Genomic DNA, 21,391 nt, shown 5'->3' with positions numbered 1-21,391 from the left:
AAAACATTTCAATGCGAAAACAAATGCGATCATAATCACAACCAAGGTAACAATTGATCCAACGGCATAATGATACCAAGCCTCGGTATGAATGGCATATTTTCTAATCTTTCTAATCTTCAAGCGCATTGCATCCATCTTGATCTTGTGATCATCGACGACATTTGCAACATGCAACTCCAATATCATCTTCTCCTCCTCAATTTTTTTTATTTTTTCCTTCAACAAATTGTTTTCTTCTTCAACTAAATTTAACCTCTCGACAATAGGGTTGGTTGGCATTTTCGATTCACATACATCCTACATAAATAAAATCTATGTCACGTTGGTCGGCAGAATTTTCATAAACAATAAATGAACCAATAGTTATAAAGATAATATATATACCACATCCGAATCATAGACAGGACGAGGGCCGACGGGGGCGGATACCAAAACCATCGCACTATATCAGATGCAATAATAAAAGTAAGAAAATAATACAAGTATCTATGTAAACATACAAGTAAGAATATTTTTCCTTTCAGAAAGAAGATAAAACAAGAAGCTCACCACGGTGGTGCCGGCGATGAGCTTGGCGCGGGTGATCGACGACAGTGAAGACGGGGACGGGGCGTGGCGGACCGCTAAACCTAGACAAATATTATGGAAAATGGAGCTTGGAGGTCGAGCTTGGAGAGGAGAAAGCTTAAGTAGTGTGGCTCGGGCATTCCATCGAACACCTTGTGTGCATAGGAGGTGAGCTAGAGCACCACCAAGCCCTCTCCCTCTTGGCCAGAGAAAAACAGAGCACTGGGGTGTATATATAGGCACCTCATTGGTCCCAGTTGGTGGCATGAACCGGGACTAAAGGGGAGCCTTTGGTCCCGGTTCAAGCCACCAACCGGGACCAATGGTGGTGGGCCAGGAGCAAGGCCCATTGGTCCCGGTTCGTCCCACCAACCGGGACCAAAAGGTCCAGATGAACCGGGACCAATGGCCCACGTGGCCCGGCCGGCCCCTGGGCTCACGAATCGGGACCAATGCCCACATTGGTCCCGGTTCTAGACTGAACCGGGACTAATGGGCTGAGCCGGCCTGGACCATAGCCCTGTTTTCTAATCTCAAACGAGTTCGTCGTCGCCTCGAGTTCCAACACCCTAGGCTCCAGATTCCAGGCGCTTCGGACCTTCGACAATGTCCGGCTCTGACCTTCAAGGCCGATGGACGCCCTCCTCCGTCACGGAGGAGGACGTGCTAAAGCTGAGAGAGGCTAAGTTCTTGACAGGCGAAATTTCGCATAGGTTGCCTGCTCAAGGGCATGCCATTCCCAGTCCCCAGCCTGGTGAGAGCGTGGTGTTCATGTCTCACTTCCTTCGAGGGTTAGGTTTCCCGATGGATCCCTTTGTGAGGGGGCTGCTATTTTATTACGGGCTGGAATTCCACAACTTAGCTCCGGAGTCCATTCTCCATATCTCCTCATTCATTGTTGTATGTGAAGCGTTCCTCCGTGTTACCCCTCACTTTAGATTATGGCTCAAGACCTTTAAAGTGGAGCCGAAGATGATCGAGGGACGGCACGCAGAGTGCGGAGGCGCTGTTATAAGCAAGAATGTTGATGCTCCATGGCCCGAGGGCTCTTTTCAAGAGGAGCTTGGCTTGTGGCAACGAGAGTGGTTCTATATCACCGCTCCCAGGGGCACCAAGTGGGTGGCGCCTCCTGCATTTCGCTCGGGTCCCCCACCACGGCTAGCGTCATGGGTGTTGGGGAACGTTGCAGAAAACAAAAAAATTCCTACGGTTTCACCAAGATCCATCTATGAGTTCATCTAGCAACGAGTATTCAGGTTGCATCTACATACCTTTGTAGATCGCGAGCGGAAGCGTTCACTAGAACGTAGATGATGGAGTCGTACTCGCCGTGATCCAAATCACCGATGACCAAGCGTCGAACGGACGGCACCTCCGCGTTCAACACACATACGGAGCGGATGACGTCTCCTCCTTCTTGGTCCAGCAAGGGGGAAGGAGAGGTTGATGAAGATCCAGCAGCACGACGGCGTGGTGGTGGATGCAGTGGTCACCGCAGCAGGGCTTCGCCGTGCTTCTACGAGAGAGAGAGAGAGAGGTGTAGGAGGCGAGAGGGAGGCGCCAGAGCTGCAGGGTCCGGCTGCCCCTCCCTCCCCTCCCCTTTATATAGGCCCCCTGGGGGGGCGCCGGCCCTAGAGATCCCATCTCCCAAGGGGGCGGCGGCCAGGGGGGTGGAGTACCCCCAAGGCAAGTGGGGCGCCCCCCCACCCTAGGGTTTCAACCCTAGGCGCAAGGGGGTGGGCCAAGGGGGTGCACCAGCCCACTATGGGCTGGTTCCCCCTCCCACTTCAGCCCATGGGGCCCTCCGGGATGGGTGGCCCCACCCGGTGGACCCCCGGGACCCATCCGGTGGTCCCGGTACAATACCGGTGACCCCCGAATCTTTCCCGATGGCCGAAACTGCACTTCCTATATATAATTCTTTACCTCCGGACCATTCCGGAACTCCTCGTGACGTCCGGGATCTCATCCGGGACTCTGAACAACTTTCAGATTACTGCATATTCATATCTTTACAACCCTAGCATCACCGAACCTTAAGTGTGTAGACCCTACGGGTTCGGGAGACATGCAGACATGACCGAGACGCCTCTTCGGCCAATAACCAACAGCGGGATCTGGATACCCATGTTGGCTCCCACATACTCCTCGATGATCTCATCGGATGAACCACGATGTCGAGGATTCAATTAATCCCGTATGCAATTCCCTTTGTCAATCGGTATTTTACTTGCCCGAGATTCGATCGTCGGTATCCCAATACCTCGTTCAATCTCGTTACCGGCAAGTTACTTTACTCGTACCGTAATGTATGATCCCGTGATCAAACACTTTGATCACATTGAGCTCATTATGATGATGCATTACCGAGTGGGCCCGGTGATACCTCTCCGTCATACGGAGTGACAAATCCCAGTCTCGATCCGTGTCAACCCAACAGACACTTTCGGAGATACCCGTAGTATACCTTATAGTCACCCAGTTATGTTGTGACGTTTGGCACACCCAAAGCACTCCTACGGTATCCGGGAGTTACACTATCTCATGGTCTAAGGAAAAGATACTTGACATTGGAAAAGCTCTAGTAAACGAATTATACGATATTGTGCTTATGCTTAGGATTGGGTCTTGTCCATCACATCATTCTCCTAATGATGTGATCTTGTTATCAATGACATCCAATGTCCATAGTCAGGAAACCATGACTATCAGTTGATCAACGAGCTAGTCAACTAGAGGCTTACTAGGGACATGTTGGTGTCTATGTATTCACACATGTATTACGATTTCCGGATAACACAATTATAGCATGAATAGAAGACAATTATCATGAACAAGGAAATATAATAATAATGCTTTTATTATTCCCTCTAGGGCATATTTCCAACAGTCTCCCACATGCACTAGAGTCAATAATTTAGTTACATTGTAATGAATCGAACACCCATCGAGTTCTGGTGTTGATCATGTTTTGCTCTAGGGAGAGGTTTAGTCAACGGATCTGCGACATTCAGATCCGTGTGCACTTTACAAATTTCTATGTCTCCATCTTGAACATTTTCATGAATGGAGTTGAAGCGACGCTTGATGTGCCTGGTCTTCTTGTGAAACCTGGGCTCCTTGGCAAGTGCAATAGCTCCAGTGTTGTCACAGAAGAGTTTGATCGGCCCCGACGCATTGGGTATGACTCCTAGGTCGGTGATGAACTCCTTAACCCAAATTGCTTCATGCGCTGCCTCCGAGGCTGCCATGTACTCCGCTTCACATGTAGATCCCGCCACGACGCTCTGCTTGCGGCTGCACCAGCTTACTGCTCCACCATTCAACATATACACGTATCCGGTTTGTGACTTAGAGTCATCCAGATCTATGTCGAAGCTAGCGTCGACGTAACCCTTTACGACGAGCTCTTCGGCACCTCCATAAACGAGAAACATGTCCTTAGTCCTTTTCAGGTACTTTAGGATATTCTTGACCGCTGTCCAGTGTTCCTTGCCGGGATTACTTTGGTACCTTCCTACCAAACTTACGGCAAGGTTTACATCAGGTCTGGTACACAGCATGGCATACATAATAGACCCTATTGCCGAGGCATAGGGGATGACACTCATCTCTTCTATATCTTCTACCGTGGTCGGGCATTGAGCTGAGCTCAATTTCACACCTTGCAACACAGGCAAGAACCCCTTCTTGGACTGATCCATATTGAACTTCTTCAATATCTTTTCAAGGTATGTTCTTTGTGAAAGACCTATGAGGCATCTTGATCTATCTCTATAGATTTTGATGCCTAATATATAAGCACTTCTCCAAGGTCCTTCATTGAAAAACTCTTATTCAAGTAGGCCTTCATGCTGTCCAAAAGTTCTACATCATTTCCCATGAAAAGTATGTCATCTACATATAATATGAGAAATGCTACAGAGCTCCCACTCACTTTCTTGTAAACGCAGGCTTCTCCATAAGTCTGCATAAACCCAAACGCCTTGATCATCTCATCAAAGCGAATGTTCCAACTCCGAGATGCTTGCACCAGCCCATAAATGGATCGCTGGAGCTTGCATACCTTGTTAGCATTCTTAGGGTCGACAAAACCTTCCGGCTGCATCATATACAGTTCTTCCTTAAGATAGCCGTTAAGGAATGCCATTTTGACGTCCATTTGCCATATCTCATAATCATAGTATGCGGCAATTGCTAACATGATTCGGACGGACTTCAGCTTCGCTACGGGAGAGAAGTCTCATCGTAGTCAACCCCTTGAACTTGCTGATAACCCTTAGCGACAAGTTGAGCTTTATAGATGGTAACATTACCATCCGCGTCCGTCTTCTTCTTAAAGATCCATTTGTTTTCTATCGCTCGCCGTTCATCGGGCAAGTCTGTCAAAGTCCATACTTTGTTTTCATACATGGATCCTATCTCGGATTGCATGGCCTCTAGCCATTTGTTGGAATCTGGGCCCGCCATCGCTTCTTCATAGTTTGAAGGTTCACCGTTGTCTAACAACATGATTTCCAGGACAGGGTTGCCGTACCACTCTGGTGCGGAACGTCTCCTTGTGGACCTACGAAGTTCAGTAGTAATTTGATCTGAAGTTTCATGATCATCATCATTGACCTCCTCTCTAACTGGTGGAGGCACCACAGAAACATTTTCTTGAGCTGCGCTACTCTCCGGTTCAAGAGGTAATACTTCATCAAGTTCCACTTTCCTCCCACTTACTTCTTTTGAGAGAAACTCTTTCTCCAGAAAGGATCCATTTTTGGCAACAAAGATCTTGCCTTCGGATCTTAGGTAGAAGGTATACCCAATGGTTTCCTTAGGGTATCCTATGAAGACGCATTTTTCCGATTTGGGTTCGAGCTTTTCAGCTTGAAGTTTCTTGACATAAGCATCGCATCCCCAAACTTTTAGAAACGACAGCTTAGGTTTCTTCCCAAACCATAATTCATACGGTGTCGTCTCAACGGATTTAGACGGTGCCCTATTTAAAGTGAATGTAGCAGTCTCTAGAGCGTATCCCCAAAATGATAGCGGTAAATCAGTAAGAGACATCATAGATCGCACCATATCCAATAGAGTGCGGTTACAATGTTCGGACACACCGTTACGTTGAGGTGTTCCAGGCGGCGTGAGTTGTGAAACGATTCCACATTTCCTTAAGTGTGTGCCAAATTCGTGACTTAAATATTCTCCTCCACGATCTGATCGTAAGAACTTTATTTTTCGGTCACGCTGATTCTCTACCCCATTCCGAAATTCTTTGAACTTTTCGAAGGTCTCAGACTTGTGTTTCATCAAGTAGACATACCCATATCTACTCAAGTCATCAGTAAGAGTGAGAACATAACGATATCCTCCACGAGCCTCAACACTCATTGGACCGCACACATCAGTATGTATGATTTCCAATAAGTTGGTTGCTCGCTCCATTGTTCCGGAGAACGGAGTCTTGGTCATTTTGCCCATGAGGCATGGTTCGCATGTGTCAAATGATTCATAATCAAGAGACTCTAAAAGTCCATCAGCATGGAGCTTCTTCATGCGCTTGACACCAATGTGACCAAGGCGGCAGTGCCACAAGTATGTGGGACTATCGTTATCAACTTTACACCTTTTGGTATTCACACTGTGAATATGTGTATCATCACATACGAGATTCATTAAGAATAAACCATTGACCATCGGAGCATGACCATAAAACATATCACTCATATAAATAGAACAAACATTATTCTCGGATTTAAATGAGTAGCCATCTCGTATTAAACGAGATCCAGATACAATGTTCATGCTCAAACTTGGCACTAAATAACAATTATTGAGGTTTAAAACTAATCCCGTAGGTAAATGTAGAGGTAGCGTGCCGACGGCGATCACATCGACCTTGGAACCATTCCCGACACGCATCGTCACCTCGTCCTTCGCCAGTCTCCGCTTATTCCACAGCTCCTGTTTTGAGTTACAAATATGAGCAACGGCACCGGTATCAAATACCCAGGAGCTACTACGAGCACTGGTAAGGTACACATCAATTACATGTATATCACATATACCTTTAGTGTTGCCGTCCTTCTTGTCTGCTAAGTATTCGGGGCAGTTCTGCTTCCAGTGACCCTTCCCTTTGCAATAAAAGCACTCAGTCTCAGGCTTGGGTCCATGCTTTGACTTCTTCCTGGCAACTAGCTTACCGGGCGCGGCAACATCCTTGCCGTCCTTCTTGAAGTTCTTCTTACCCTTGCCTTTCTTGAACTTGGTGGTTTTATTGACCATCAACACTTGATGTTCCTTTTTGATTTCTACCTCCGCTGATTTCAGCATAGCAAATACCTCAGGAATGGTCTTTACCATCCCCTGCATATTGTAGTTCATCACAAAGCTCTTGTAGCAAGGTGGGAGCGACTGAAGGATTCTGTCAATGACCGCCTCGTCTGGGAGGTTAATCTCCAGCTGAGTCAAGCGGTTATGCAACCCAGACATCTTGAGTATGTGTTCACTGACAGAACTATTTTCCTCCATCTTACAACTGTAGAACTTGTCGGAGACTTCATATCTCTCGACCCGGGCATGAGCTTGGAAAACCATTTTCAGCTCTTCGAACATCTCATATGCTCCGTGTTGCTCAAAACGCTTTTGGAGACCCGGTTCTAAGATGTAAAGCATGCCGCACTGAATGAGGGAGTAATCATCAGCACGTTGCTGCCAAGCATTCATAACGTCTTGGTTCTCTGGAACGGGTGCATCACCTAACGGTGCTTCTAGGACATATTGTTTCCTGGCAGCTATGAGGAGGATCCTCAGGTTCCGGACCCAGTCCGTATAGTTGCTGCCATTGTCTTTCAGCTTGGTTTTCTCTAGGAACGCGTTGAAGTTGAGGTTGACATTAGCGTGGGCCATTTGATCTACAAGACGTATTGTAAAGTTTATTTAGACTAAGTTCATGATAACTAAGTTCATCTAATCAAATTATATAATGAACTCCCACTCATATTAGACATCCCTCTAGTCATCTAAGTGAAACATGATCCGACTCGACTAGGCCGTGTCCGATCATCACGTGAGACGGACTAGTCATCATCGGTGAACATCTCCATGTTGATCGTATCTTCCATACGACTCATGTTCGACCTTTCGGTCTCTTGTGTTCCGAGGCCATGTCTGTACATGCTAGGCTCGTCAAGTTAACCTAAGTGTTTGCATGTGTAAATCTGTCTTACACCCGTTGTATGTGAACGTTGGAATCTATCACACCCGATCATCACGTGGTGCTTCGAAACAACGAACTTTCACAACGGTGCACAGTTAGGGGGAACACTTTCTTGAAATTGTTATAAGGGATCATCTTATTTACTACCGTCGTTCTAAGTAAACAAGATGCAAAAAGATGATAAACATCACATGCAATCAAATAATAATAGTGACATGATATGGCCAATATCATATAGCTCCTTCGATCTCCATCTTGGGGCTCCATGATCATCTTGTCACCGGCATGACACCATGATCTCCATCATCATGATCTCCATCATCGTGTCTCCATGAAGTTGCTCGCCAACTATTACTTCTACTACTATGGCTAACATGTTTAGCAATAAAGTAAAGTAATTTACATGGCGTTTCCAATGACACACAGGTCATACAAAAAATAATGACAACTCCTATGGCTCCTGCCGGTTGTCATACTCATCGACATGCAAGTCGTGATTCCTATTACATGAACATGATCTCATACATCACATATATATCATTCATCATTCATCACAACTTTGGCCATATCATATCACAAAGCACTTGCTGCAAAAACAAGTTAGACGTCCTCTAATTGTTGTTGCAAGTTTTTACGTGGCTGCAATAGGGTTCTAGCAAGAACGTTTTCATACCTATGTAAAAGCCACAACGTGATTTGTCAACTTCTATTTACCCTTCATAAGGACCCTTTTCATCAAATCCGCTCCAACTAAAGTGGGAGAGACAGACACCCGCCGGCCACCTTATGCAACTAGTGCATGTCAGTCGGTGGAACCGGTCTCACGTAAGCATACGTGTAAGGTTGGTTCGGGCCGCTTCATCCCACAATACCGCTGAAGCAAAATAAGACTAGTAGCGGCAAGAAAGCTGACAACATCTACACCCACAACAATTGTGTTCTACTCATGCAAAGAGAACTACGCATAGACCTAGCTCATGATGCCACTGTTGGGGAACGTTGCAGAAAACAAAAATTTTCCTACGGTTTCACCAAGATCCATCTATGAGTTCATCTAGCAACGAGTATTCAGATTGCATCTACATACCTTTGTAGATCGCGAGCGGAAGCGTTCACTAGAACGTGGATGATGGAGTCGTACTCGCCGTGATCCAAATCACCGATGACCAAGCGCCGAACGGACGGCACCTCCGCGTTCAACACACGTACGGAGCGGATGACGTCTCCTCCTTCTTGATCCAGCAAGGGGGAAGGAGAGGTTGAAGAAGATCCAGCAGCACGATGGGGTGGTGGTGGATGCAGTGGTCACCACAGCAGGGCTTCGACGTGCTTCTACGAGAGAGAGAGAGAGAGAGAGAGAGAGAGAGAGAGAGAGGTGTAGCAGGGGAGAGGGAGGCGCCAGAGCTGCATGGTCCGGCTGCCCCTCCCCCCCCCCTTTATATAGGCCCCCTGGGGGGGGCGCCGGCCCTGGAGATCCCATCTCCCAAGGGGGCGGCGGCCAAGGGGGTGGAGTACCCCCCAAGGCAAGTGGGGCGCCCCCCCACCCTAGGGTTTCAACCCTAGGCGCAAGGGGGTGGGCCAAGGGGGCGCACCAGCCCACTATCGGCTGGTTCCCCCTCCCACTTCAGCCCATGGGGCCCTTCGGGATGGGTGGCCCCACCCGGTGGACCCCCGGGCCCATCCGGTGGTCCCGGTACAATACCGGTGACCCTCGAATCTTTCCCGATGGCCGAAACTGCACTTCCTATATATAATTCTTTACCTCCGGACCATTCCGGAACTCCTCGTGACGTCCGGGATCTCATTCGGGACTCCAAACAACTTTCGGATTACTGCATATTCATATCTTTACAACCCTAGCGTCACCGAACCTTAAGTGTGTAGACCCTACAGGTTCGGGAGACATGCAGACATGACCGAGACGCCTCTCCGGCCAATAACCAACAGCGGGATCTGGATACCCATGTTGGCTCCCACATACTCCTCGATGATCTCATCGGATGAACCACGATGTCGAGGATTCAATTAATCCCGTATGCAATTCCCTTTGTCAATCGGTATTTTACTTGCCCGAGATTCGATCGTCGGTATCCCAATACCTCGTTCAATCTTGTTACCGGCAAGTCACTTTACTCGTACCGTAATGCATGATCCCGTGATCAAACACTTTGATCACATTGAGCTCATTATGATGATGCATTACCGAGTGGGCCCGGTGATACCTCTCCGTCATACGGAGTGACAAATCCCAGTCTCGATCCGTGTCAACCCAATAGACACTTTTGGAGATACCCATAGTATACCTTTATAGTCACCCAGTTACGTTGTGACATTTGGCACACCCAAAGCACTCCTACGGTATCTGGGAGTTACACGATCTCATGGTCTAAGGAAAATATACTTGACATTGGAAAAGCTCTAGCAAACGAATTATACGATCTTGTGCTTATGCTTAGGATTGGGTCTTGTCCATCACATCATTCTCCTAATGATGTGATCTCGTTATCAATGACATCCAATGTCCATAGTCAGGAAACCATGACTATCAGTTGATCAACGAGGTAGTCAACTAGAGGCTTACTAGGGACATGTTGGTGTCTATGTATTCACACATGTATTACGATTTCCGGATAACACAATTATAGCATGAATAAAAGACAATTATCATGAACAAGGAAATATAATAATAATGCTTTTATTATTGCCTCTAGGGCATATTTCCAACAATGGGTCAACAAAGGGTTAGATTGGGGGTTGCCCAAAGACGTGCCCTTGCTGCAGGGCCGCATTAGGGATCTCTTAGAAGGAGACCTCAGCCTGGTCAAGGTGACGCAGGTCATGCTGATTCGCCGAATATTGCCTGGCAAATGTCGCTCCCTTCGCCTGCGGGAGTTTAATCCAGAGGGACTGCGAGCTCTCCAACATTTCATGGGCGCAATGCCCGTGGAGATGTATAAACTGTTCTTCGGATGACCAGCAATGTGTCTGGATTTGACCGAGGACGCAGGCCTAAGCTGCAATCGCCCGGATACTCAAGTAAGTAACCTTGTGCCCGGACCTGCTATCCGTATAATTGTCATAAACTTGCCCCTTAAAGAGTTGTCCTTTTAAACAGGAGTGGATAGCGAAGGCAAAGCTGATCAGGTGTCCGGATCCCCTTCCCGAAACCAGGCCGGATCCCATGCTTGTCAGGATGTTGAAGATAATGCCTTTGGAGGGAAGTAAGGGGGAAGACAAGGAAACTATGGCCTCCTCGAAGGAGGCTGCTCCGAAGGGAGGAACCGACAATTCCTCTCCTAAGGGGAAGAAGAGGGCCGCCCCTGACGACCCGGAGACCATGGCCTCGAAGCGGGGGAAAAGATCCTCGTCAGAGGGTCCGACGCCAGGGAGTTCCTCGGCCGAACTATGCCCTCAAAGGGATCAGCCCTCCAGCGAGCCGTAAGTAGAGAAAGATTTTCCTTTTGAGGGATGAAATAAATCCTTGATTTATATCTGAGAAGATTAACCAAAATTTTACCTTGTAGCTCAGACCTCAGCCCTTCTCAGCAGAGCTCGTCTTTGGGGGATCTTCTTCCGGAGATGATGGAGAGCGGGACGCCCCCCTGCCGTACCGCCTAGCGAGGCGGGCGACCCTGAGGTGTCTTCGCGAAGGGTTTCTCCGAATCCGGCAGGGGCGGAAGATAGCTATGTGGCCCCCAAGGTTCTCCGCGTCCGGCCTTTGAAAGAGGCCATAGGATAAGTCCGGCACCATCTGGTGCTCTGCCGGAGGAGCTAAAGATTCTGCTGGGGCGAGCTTCTATCTCAGAGGAGCACCGTGCATTGATGGGCACGGTGATTAAAAGGATTTCATCCGCAGAAAGCGGATTGCATGAGGCCGTCAAAAGTTTACTGACGGGTTTTGAGGTACTTTAGATAATGTACCCTTTTGTCAGTTGCGCATAAGTAAGATGCACCCTGTGTGGATAGTAGCCCCTGAGACTCTGCGTTGTCAAGAAATGACGGCACGCAGAGGATCATAATCCTAGGTCTAAGGTGTCGCCTTTGAATGTAGGTGGCGAGGTGTCAGGAATCGAGCCGAACTGATGATTTTGCCGAACTAAAGCGGCAACTGGACGTGGCAGATGCCGACATCGCGCTTGTCAACAAGCGGCTTGATGAGGCTCAAGGTATGTAATTCCTCGGGCGGCAATAGATAAGAGGAGCTTCATGCCAGTGTCTTACAATGTGTGTGCTTGACGCAGATGGTGCGGCCGCCGTGGAGAGTCTTAGGGCAGAACTTGCCCGAACTAAGGAACAAGCCAGAAAAAGCGATGCGGCTGCCGAGAAAGCCCTTGAAGAGCTGAGAGACGAACAGGCTGCTTATTGCCGAACCAAGGAGGAGATGGCCGAGATGGCCGTGAAGTTAAAGAGCGCTGCAGACCGTTGCACACTTTTTGAGAAAGAAGACCGGGCAAGACAGACGGACTGAGAGAGGGCCGTTGCCGATGCCAAGGACGCTCGCTCTGCGATGAGAGCTGCGAAGGAGGAGCTACGTCAGGTCGAACAGATTGCGGCTGGAAAGCCCTTTATGCTGCGGAGGAAGTTTTGTGATCCGAAGTTTGCTCCGTTGGACCGGATGTGGAGTGTGGAGGACACCTATCTGGATTTGGCAGCAAGTGTTGCTGATGCGACCGAACACTTTCGAGATCAAAAAGATCGCGAAGTGGAAAAGCTTTTCTGTTCGCAGTTCCACAATCCAGAGCGTCCACTGGCAGTGGACGATCGTTTGGCTCAATGGGCCGAACTGAATAGGTTGTCCGGACTCGCCATGAAGTACGTCATGGGTTATCTGTGGCTGGGGAGATCGGAGCCGAAGAGTTATTTCAGCTTGGTGCAGCAATTCCTTGACGCGGTGCCGCGTATCAATGCGATGAAGAGGTAAGCATGCATAGAGGGCGCACGGATGGCTCTTGCCCGTGTCAAGACATACTAGGCAGAGATGGAGACCATCGTTGTTGCGTCCCGATATTCGGACAAAAGCCGAGTACCCTCCGAGCACTATTTTCAGGAAGTCCTTGAAGGCGCTCGTGTAATAGAGACGCAGTGCTCGAAGGGTGCTATTTTATGATAGCATATATAATTATAAAGCAATATTTTGATAAATTGTAGTGGCCTTTTATACTTGTGCCTTCAAGTATTGAGAACACCTCCTGTGCGGCCGTTTTAAGATATATATATATACAAAATTTGAAAGATGCCAGTCGTTGGCTTCAGCCCCCACGCACATAGTGCGGGGGTGCTCGCAGAAGACGCATTTTCACACTTAATCCAACATCTTGGTCCTACAAAGGAGGTGATAGCGCAGCGGGCTAGGCAACCGAACTATAATGCTTTAACACTTTCACTTAGCCATAGGAGCTTGACAGTGGGACTATTTAGGTAGCCCCTTGGTGGCGACTGCGCTCGCCCGGGTTTGGGGCCGGGTATGTGCCTGGCCGGGAAACGGCCCTTCGTTAAAGCGGAGGAATCCTATAGATTCCGATAGGTCATCGAGTGGCTGACCAGTCTCACGCTACATCATGACAGTCAATTTTCGGCTTTCTCTACTGAGGTGCTCGCCCAGCCGAACCGGGGCGCAATCGCAGTAGTTCTCCTGGTGCTACCTTAGCCGATAGAGCGGAACGTAAGGTAGCCGAACTCAGGAGCCGGGCAACCCAACATTTGACCAAAGACATGATTCGGAGCTGATGCATATAATGCCAAAACTCGTGACGCCGAACACTCCCTAAGGTGTTTGGTCTTTATGAGTGCGGGCGAAACAACACTCTTTATTAAAAGCCCCTAGTGTCCAGGTACGCGCAAAAATTCTGACGTGGCCACATGCCAAGACGCCAGCCTCCTCCTTGGTTATATCAGAAAAAACCAGGGGATATGTAGCAACAAGAGACAGTAAAAAAGGTTTACGCAGGGTCTTAATCTAAAAAGAATCCTTAGGACGGGTCCCTACTGCACGTCTGCGCCTGTGTCTCCGTTGTGCCGTATCCTGGACGGGCGCCGCACGACGTTCATCTGTAAAAGACAGGAACTGAGTTGAAAATGGGTCGTGCTGAACAAAAAATAAACGAAGTATAAAGTAAAATATATAAAATTGAGCTTTATTGTCTCTTATTGTATATGCACGGAGCCCCTAGTGAGGGGGTATATGGCCACTATGCCTGCATCAATGATAATTTTGTACCGAACTCGTCTATCCGCGTTCGTGGTCTTTAATGGCCTATTCGGAAGTTTTTTGGCTGGTGAAGCCAATTTACTGTGGGGCTGCCAAAGCGGCCGCACAATCCTCCGCTTGGGGGAGGTGCACTTCAATGCTTCCCCTTCAAAGAGATGATGCCTCGTGGACCGGCCATCTTAAGCGTGAGAGATGCGTAATGCGGTATGCGTTAAAGCGGGTGAAAGCTTCGCGTCGTAGCAGTGCTTGATAGCGACTTGAGAATGGGATGATGTGGAAAGTCAGCTTTTCACGGCGGAAGTTATCGGTAGAGCCGAATATAACTTCGAGCCGGAGAAAATCCATGCAATGGGTGTCCGGACCAAGCGTTACCCCTTGAAAGGAGGTTTTGCTGCGGCGGATTCTTGCTGGGTCTATCCCCATGTGACGGATTGTGTCCTGGTATATCAGGTTTAGTCCACTGCCGCCGTCCATAAGGACATTTGAAAGCTGGAGTCCGCCAATTATTGAATCGAGTACCAAGGCCGTCCAGCCTGTGTTCCTGATACTTCTAGAATAATCCAGCTGATCGAAGATGATTGGTTTTGACAGCCAGTGGCGGGACCCCTTTGGGATAGGTCGTATGGTGCGTACCTTTATGGGCACCGCATGTTTTGTTATGTGAAGTAAGTTTACTGTTTTTACTTCTTGTGGGAAGTTCTTTTGTTTCCTGGTGCTCTGCTCTTGGGGTTCGTCCTCACCTTCACTTGGTGTGTCGAGCCCCTTGTGTTCGGCGTTGAGTCTGCCGGATTGTTTGAAAACCCAACAATCTCTGTGGGTATGGTTAGCACGCTTCCCAGGAGTACTGTGCATTTGACATATCCTGTCCAGGATTTTGTTTAAGTTGGATGGATCATCCCTGTTATCCTGGAGGGGCGACTTTGTCTGATTCTGTCGTGAGCTTTTGAATCCGGCGTTGACTGCCGTGCTCGTCGGACTTTTTTCCTTATTCCGGTGACTGTCCTTGTTGCGTCGCGGTTTTCCGTTTCCATCCCTAGTTTCGGATGTACTTGGGTCGCTGGGGCTGCATCTTGCCAACCAGCTGTCCTCTCCGGCACAAAAGCGGGTCATGAGGCTTGTTAGTGCGGCCATTGTTCTTGGCTTTTCTTGGCCGAGGTGTCTGGCAAGCCATTCGTCTCGGACGTTATGCCTGAAAGCTTCTAAGGCTTCGGCGTCCGGACAGTCGACTATCTGATTCTTTTTAGTGAGGAATCTATTCCAGAATTGCCGAGCTGATTCTCTGGGCTGTTGAGTTATGTGACTAAGATCGTCTGCATCCGGAGGGAGGACATAGGTCCCTTGAAAATTTGCTTGGAAAGCATCCTCGAGCTCTTCCCAACTTCCAATTGTGTTTTCAGGAATGCTTTTAAGCCAATGCCGGGCTGGCCCTTTAAGCTTAAGGGGTAAATATTTTATGGCGTGGAGATCATCTCCTCTAGCCATATGTATGTGGAGGATATAATCCTCGATCCAGACTCCAGGGTCTGTTGTTCCATCATATGCCTCTATGTTTACGGGTTTGAATCCCTCTGGAAATTCATAGTCCAGGACCTCGTCGGTGAAACATAGGGGTTGTGCGGCACCCTGTATTTGGGTGTGCCGGATTCTGATAATGGCTTTATTGTATTGCTTACGAGAGCTTGCTTTCTTGGCCCGTAAATGGACCTGACTGGGCCTTGATGCGCATCCTTAAGTGGGTCGCATGCCGACCTAAGTGCGGCGCCGCTTGCCGCTTTATGTTGGCCATGGGGTCGTCTATCCGACCGTGTGGCTTTCTTATTTTTTGAATGCGAGGGCTCTAGGGCCTCTTCGTCGAATTCAGGCAGTAACTTTCTCTTCGGATAGCTTTTAGTGCGGCGACTGTCACCGTATTTATCTGCGGTATTGATTACTTTGCTCCATCTGATCCTGAGTGAATCTTCCGCTGTTTTTAGCTTCCGCTTCTGCTTTTTCAGGCTGCATGCTATTGCAATGAGCCTCTTGTGGAGATTCTTCTGATTCGTGGGTTTATCCGGCGTAAGGTCGTCCGGAGTGCCATTTTCGCCGGGGGAGGGATGTTTGGTTTCTCTATCCGTGTTGCCCTGTTCAGACGGTTGCTCTAAGGCCTGCTCGTCGTCTACCGGCTCATCCTGCTCTATGGCTGGGTCTTTATCGAGGCGGGGTTTGGGTCGGCGTTTACGCTGACGCTTTGATTGCTTTTCAGGGGGTCGATCCCCCGTTCCATCCCCTTTTTCCTCGTTGTTTCTTCCTTTAGGGGTATCCACCATGTACACATCGTGAGATGAGGTGGCTGTCCAATGCCCTATGGGCGTTGGTTCATCTATATCTTCTGCATCGTCATCCATGCTGTCGATGTCTGCGGAGTCGAAGTTGAGCACGTCGTTTAAATTGTCGACAGTGGCTACCAAGTGGGTGGTGGGTGGGCTTTGAATTTCTTCATCGTCTGTATCCCATCCTTGCTGACCGCAGTCCGGCCAGGCCTCTCCTGATAAAGAGAGAGACTTTAGAGAATTCAGGATGTCACCGAAGGGCGAGTGCTGAAAGATGTCCACGGCGGTGAACTCCATTATCGGCGCCCAATCGGATTCGATCGGCAGGAGTGCGGGGGATTCGGAGCTCGGAGAGGAATCCGGCTCCTCGGAGTCGTGGGCCGTGCGGAACGCGGGGCTGACGTTCGGCTCGATCGCCTTTGAGATCACAGCCCCCGAGGTGACGTCCAACAGCTCATCCTGGATTGGCGCAATAGGCTCCAAATTAAGGGTAGGAACTGGTGCGTGTGCGGCCTTCAGGGCACTGTTTGGCGGCAGAGCTGGATCATGCCTTTCGAAACAGTGCAGCGCGCTCGGCTGTGGCCCGAATCCGTCGAAGATCAAATCCCTGCGGATGTCGGCCGTGTAGTTTAAGCTTCCAAACCTGACCTGATGGCCAGGGGCGTAGCTTTCGATCTGCTCCAGGTGGCCAAGTGAATTGGCTCGCAGTTCAAAGCCGCCGAAGACGAAGATCTTTCCAGGGAGAAAAGTCTCACCCTGGACTGCATCGTTGTTGATGATCGAAGGAGCCATCGGTCCTAAAAGTAACGACACAGAGGAACTCTCAATGAAAGCACCAATGTCGGTGTCAAAACCGGCGGATCTCGGGTAGGGGGTCCCAAACTGTGCGTCTAGGCCGGATGGTAACAGGAGACAAGGGACACGATGTTTTTACCCAGGTTCGGGCCCTCTCGATGGAGGTAAAACCCTACTCCTGCTTGATTAATATTGATGATATGGGTAGTACAAGAGTAGATCTACCACGAGATCAAGGAGGCTAAACCCTAGAAGCTAGCCTATGGTATGATTGTTGTATGATGATGTTGTCCTACGGACTAAAACCCTCTGGTTTATATAGACACCTGATAGGGTTAGGGTTACACAGAGTCGGTTACAATGGTAGGAGATCTTGAATATCCACATCGCCAAGCTTGCCTTCCACGCCAAGGAAAGTCCCATCCGGACACGGGACGAAGTCTTCAATCTTGTATCTTCATAGTCCTGGAGTCCAGCTGAAGGTATAGTCTGGCTACCCGAACACCCCCTAATCCAGGACTCCCTCAGCAGTCAGGAGTCGCAGGACTTTGTGCAGTCAAGTTGGATATGCATAAGGCCTACGGCCGAGTGGAGTGGATTTTCTTGAGAAGTATATGATGGGGAAACTTGGATTTCATAGCCTTTGGATTCATATGATCGTGGCATGTATTTCATCTATGAGATACAAAGTAAGATTTAACTCCCATGAAACTGACATGTTTATCCCTTCTAGGGGAACTCGGCAGGGACACCCCATCTCTCCATATTTGTTCTTTATCTGTGCAGAAGGTATGTCTAGTATGTTGCAGTATGAAGAAGAAGTTGGTGGCATGGATGGGATTAGGGTGTGCAGAAATGCACCATCAGTTTCACACCTTTTATTTGCTGATGATTCTCTAATTGTCATGAGAGCAGATGTGTTGAATGCAACTTCCTTCCAGCAAGTACTGGACACCTATTGTGCAGGCTTAGGAAAGTTGGTGAGTTTGGCAAAATCAAGTATATTTTCAGTCCCAATACCAGTGTGGTGTCAAAAGCAGAAATCAGTCAAATCCTTCATATTGACATATATAGAGGCCTTACTAGATAAATATCTTGGGCTGCCAGCTATGGTTGGGGCAGATAATGTTGGGAAACGTTGCATGGAAAACAAAAAAATTCTACGCACACGCAAGATCTATCCTGGAGATGCATAGCGATGAGAGGGGAGAGTGTGTCTACGTACCCTCATAGACCGTAAGCGGAAGCGTTTATTAACGTGGTTGATGTAGTTGAACTTCTCCGCGATCCAACCGATCAAGTACCAAACTTAGGGCACCTCCGATTCAGGACACGTTCAGCTCGGTGACGTCCTCGCCTACTTGATCCTGCAAGACGGGCGATGTAGTGGATGAGTTCCGGCAGCATGACTGCATGGTGATGGTGGTGGGGATGCTATCTTCGTAGGGCTTTGCCTAAGCACTACCAATATATATAGGTGGGGGAGGGGAGGCAGCCTTGGGTGCGCCCAAGGTGGCCGTCCAGCCCCCTCGGGCACCTGCCCTTTGGCGCCACCCTTCTTGTTTGGCGCCAGAGAGAAGGCAGGAGGAGGTGGCGCCCCCCCTTTCCTTTCTCCCATGAGGAGGGAAGGCAGGAGGGGCTAGCCCCCTTCTTTCCTTTCTCAAGGGCCGGCGACCAGGGAGAGGGAGTGCTAGCCCCCTTGTGGGCTGGCGTGTGTGCCTCCCCTTGGCCCATTAGGCCCACAAACCTCCCGGGGCCTCCCGGAACCCCTTCCGCTGATCCGATGACTACCCGATACGCTCCGAAACCTTTCCGGTGTCCGAATAGTATCGTCTTATATATCAATCTTTACCTCCGGACTATTCCAAATCTCCTCATCATATCCGTGTATCATCCGGGACTCCGAACAACATTCGGTCACCAAATCACATAACTCATATAACACTATATAGTCAACGAACGTTAAGTGTGAGGACCCTACGGGTTCGAGAACAATGTAGACATGACCGAGACAACTCTCTAGTCAATAACCAATAGCGAAATCTAGATGCCCATATTGGTTCCTACATCTTCTATGAAGATCTTTATCGGTCGAACCATTATGACAACATACATAATTCCCTTTGTCTGTCGGTATGTTACTTGCCCGAGATTCGATCGTCAGTATCTTCATACCTAGTTCAATCTCATTACCAGCAAGTCTCGTTACTTGTTCCATAATAAATCATCTCGTAACGAACTCTTTAGTCATTTTGCTTGCAAGCTTCTTGGTGATGTGTATTACCGAGAGGCAAGGTAGTCAGAGTCGGGATTCGGAGTCGGATCGATTTTCCTTAGACAGAATCAAGTCATAGTATCGAATCGTGGAATTGAGGATTCTACTAGATTTACTCAAATAAGATATTTTGTATCTACAACAGAAATTTATATGGCTTCTATAGGTTTTTAACAGTAAATATAGAGCAAAAGCCATACACATCAATGCTAGTTGTATTCCACTTCTTTTCATGGCTAACCTACTATCTAGCTTGTGTGTATGGAACACATATGGGAGGTAAATGTATAGAAGATTTCAATCTTCAATGCACAAAATTTTCTTAGAGGTTTTTTTAGAGTTCGTAAATAGCCGATCACTTGTATACCTAACCCATTGTTCTGAACCTTGAAGACTCTTGTTGTCCTTCTTTGATCAATCTTGACGCTTCCTCCTTCTCACGCCAATTCAATCCGTTGACAAGCCTGATACTCAATTTTGATCTAGGGTTTCTGAGAGCCAGAACAAAGATGTCGGTGGCAGAGTGTTTTGGCACAGGAGGGGAATAAAGGGCCATGAGACATGTGAAAAAGGGTTTGGACAATTGCATCCTATTCTGCTACAACTAAACAAATGACTTAGATAAATTAGTAGAATCGGACATAGTCCATAGCATAGTCGGGATTTTGCAGTTTTATACAGGATTCTATGATTTGGATCACGACTCAACATGGATTCTACCTGATCCGGATTCATAGTGGACTTGGATCGACATGTTTCTCTAGGGTCGTAAAGTCGTAGGATTCTAGGAGTCGAGTCGGGATTCTGATACATGGAGTGACAAATCCTAATCTCGATCCATCACAACTCAACAGATACATTCGGAGATACTTGTAGAGCATCTTTCTGATCACCTAGTTATGTTGTGACGTTTGATAGCACACAAGGTATTCCTCTGGTATCCAGGAGTTTCATGATCTCATAGTCGAAGGAATATGTATTTGACACTAACAAAGCAATAGAAATAAACTGAACGTTCATATGCTAAGCCAACAGATGGGTCTTGACCATCACATCATTCTCCTAATGATGTGATCCCCTTTGTCGGTGTACAAAAAGAGGGGTACACTTTTTGTACCCCTATAACTGTGCACGGGCAGTCCGAGCCACGGGCACCACCACACCGAGCAAGGCAAGGGAGGTGAGCCAAGGTAAGGCCGAATGTCGGTGTCAAAACTGGTGAATCTCGGGTAGGGGGTCCCGAACTGTGCGTCTAGGAGGATGGTAACAGGAGACAAGGGACACAATGTTTTACCCAGGTTCGGGCCCTCTTGACGGAGGTAAAACCCTACATCCTGCTTGATTAATATTGATGATATGGGTAGTACAAGAGTAGATCTACCACGAGATCAAGGAGGCTAAACCCTAGAAGCTAGCCTATGGTATGATTGTTGTATGTTGGAGTTGTCCTACGGACTAAAACCCTCCGGTTTATATAGACACTGGAGAGGGTTAGGGTTACACAAAGTCGGTTACAATGGTAGGAGATCTAAATATCCGCATTGCCAAGCTTGCCTTCCACGCCAAGGAAAGTCCCATCCGGACACGGGACGAAGTCTTCAATCTTGTATCTTCATAGTCCAGGAGTCCGGCTGAAGGTATAGTCCGGCCATCCGGACACCCCCTAATCCGGGACTCCCTCAGTAGCCCCTGAACTAGGCTTCAATGACGACGAGTCCGGCGCGCAGATTGTCTTCGGCATTGCAAGGCGGGTTCCTCCTCGAAGTTCTTCATAAAAGTTTGTAAACACCAAGGGTAGTGTCCGGCTCTGCAAAATAAGTTTCCACATATTGCCATAGAGAGAATAATATTAACACAAATCTAATCTGCTGACGTATTCCGTAGTGTGACATCAGACTATGGCCAAGCCCTTATTCGAATCGTTTTTACTTCTCCACCTCAGCGCGTTTTGCGAGGCAGTTTCCTTGGCACGTCTTGTCAAAGCAGAGATCGTGTCCCCTTTATTTACGAGATTCTCATCAATA

Source organism: Triticum dicoccoides, chromosome 2A (genome assembly GCF_002162155.2).
Source record: "Triticum dicoccoides isolate Atlit2015 ecotype Zavitan chromosome 2A, WEW_v2.0, whole genome shotgun sequence".
NCBI lineage: Eukaryota > Viridiplantae > Streptophyta > Magnoliopsida > Poales > Poaceae > Triticum > Triticum dicoccoides.
The sequence above is the reverse complement of the archived record's forward strand: the minus strand, read 5'-3'. Positions refer to the sequence as shown.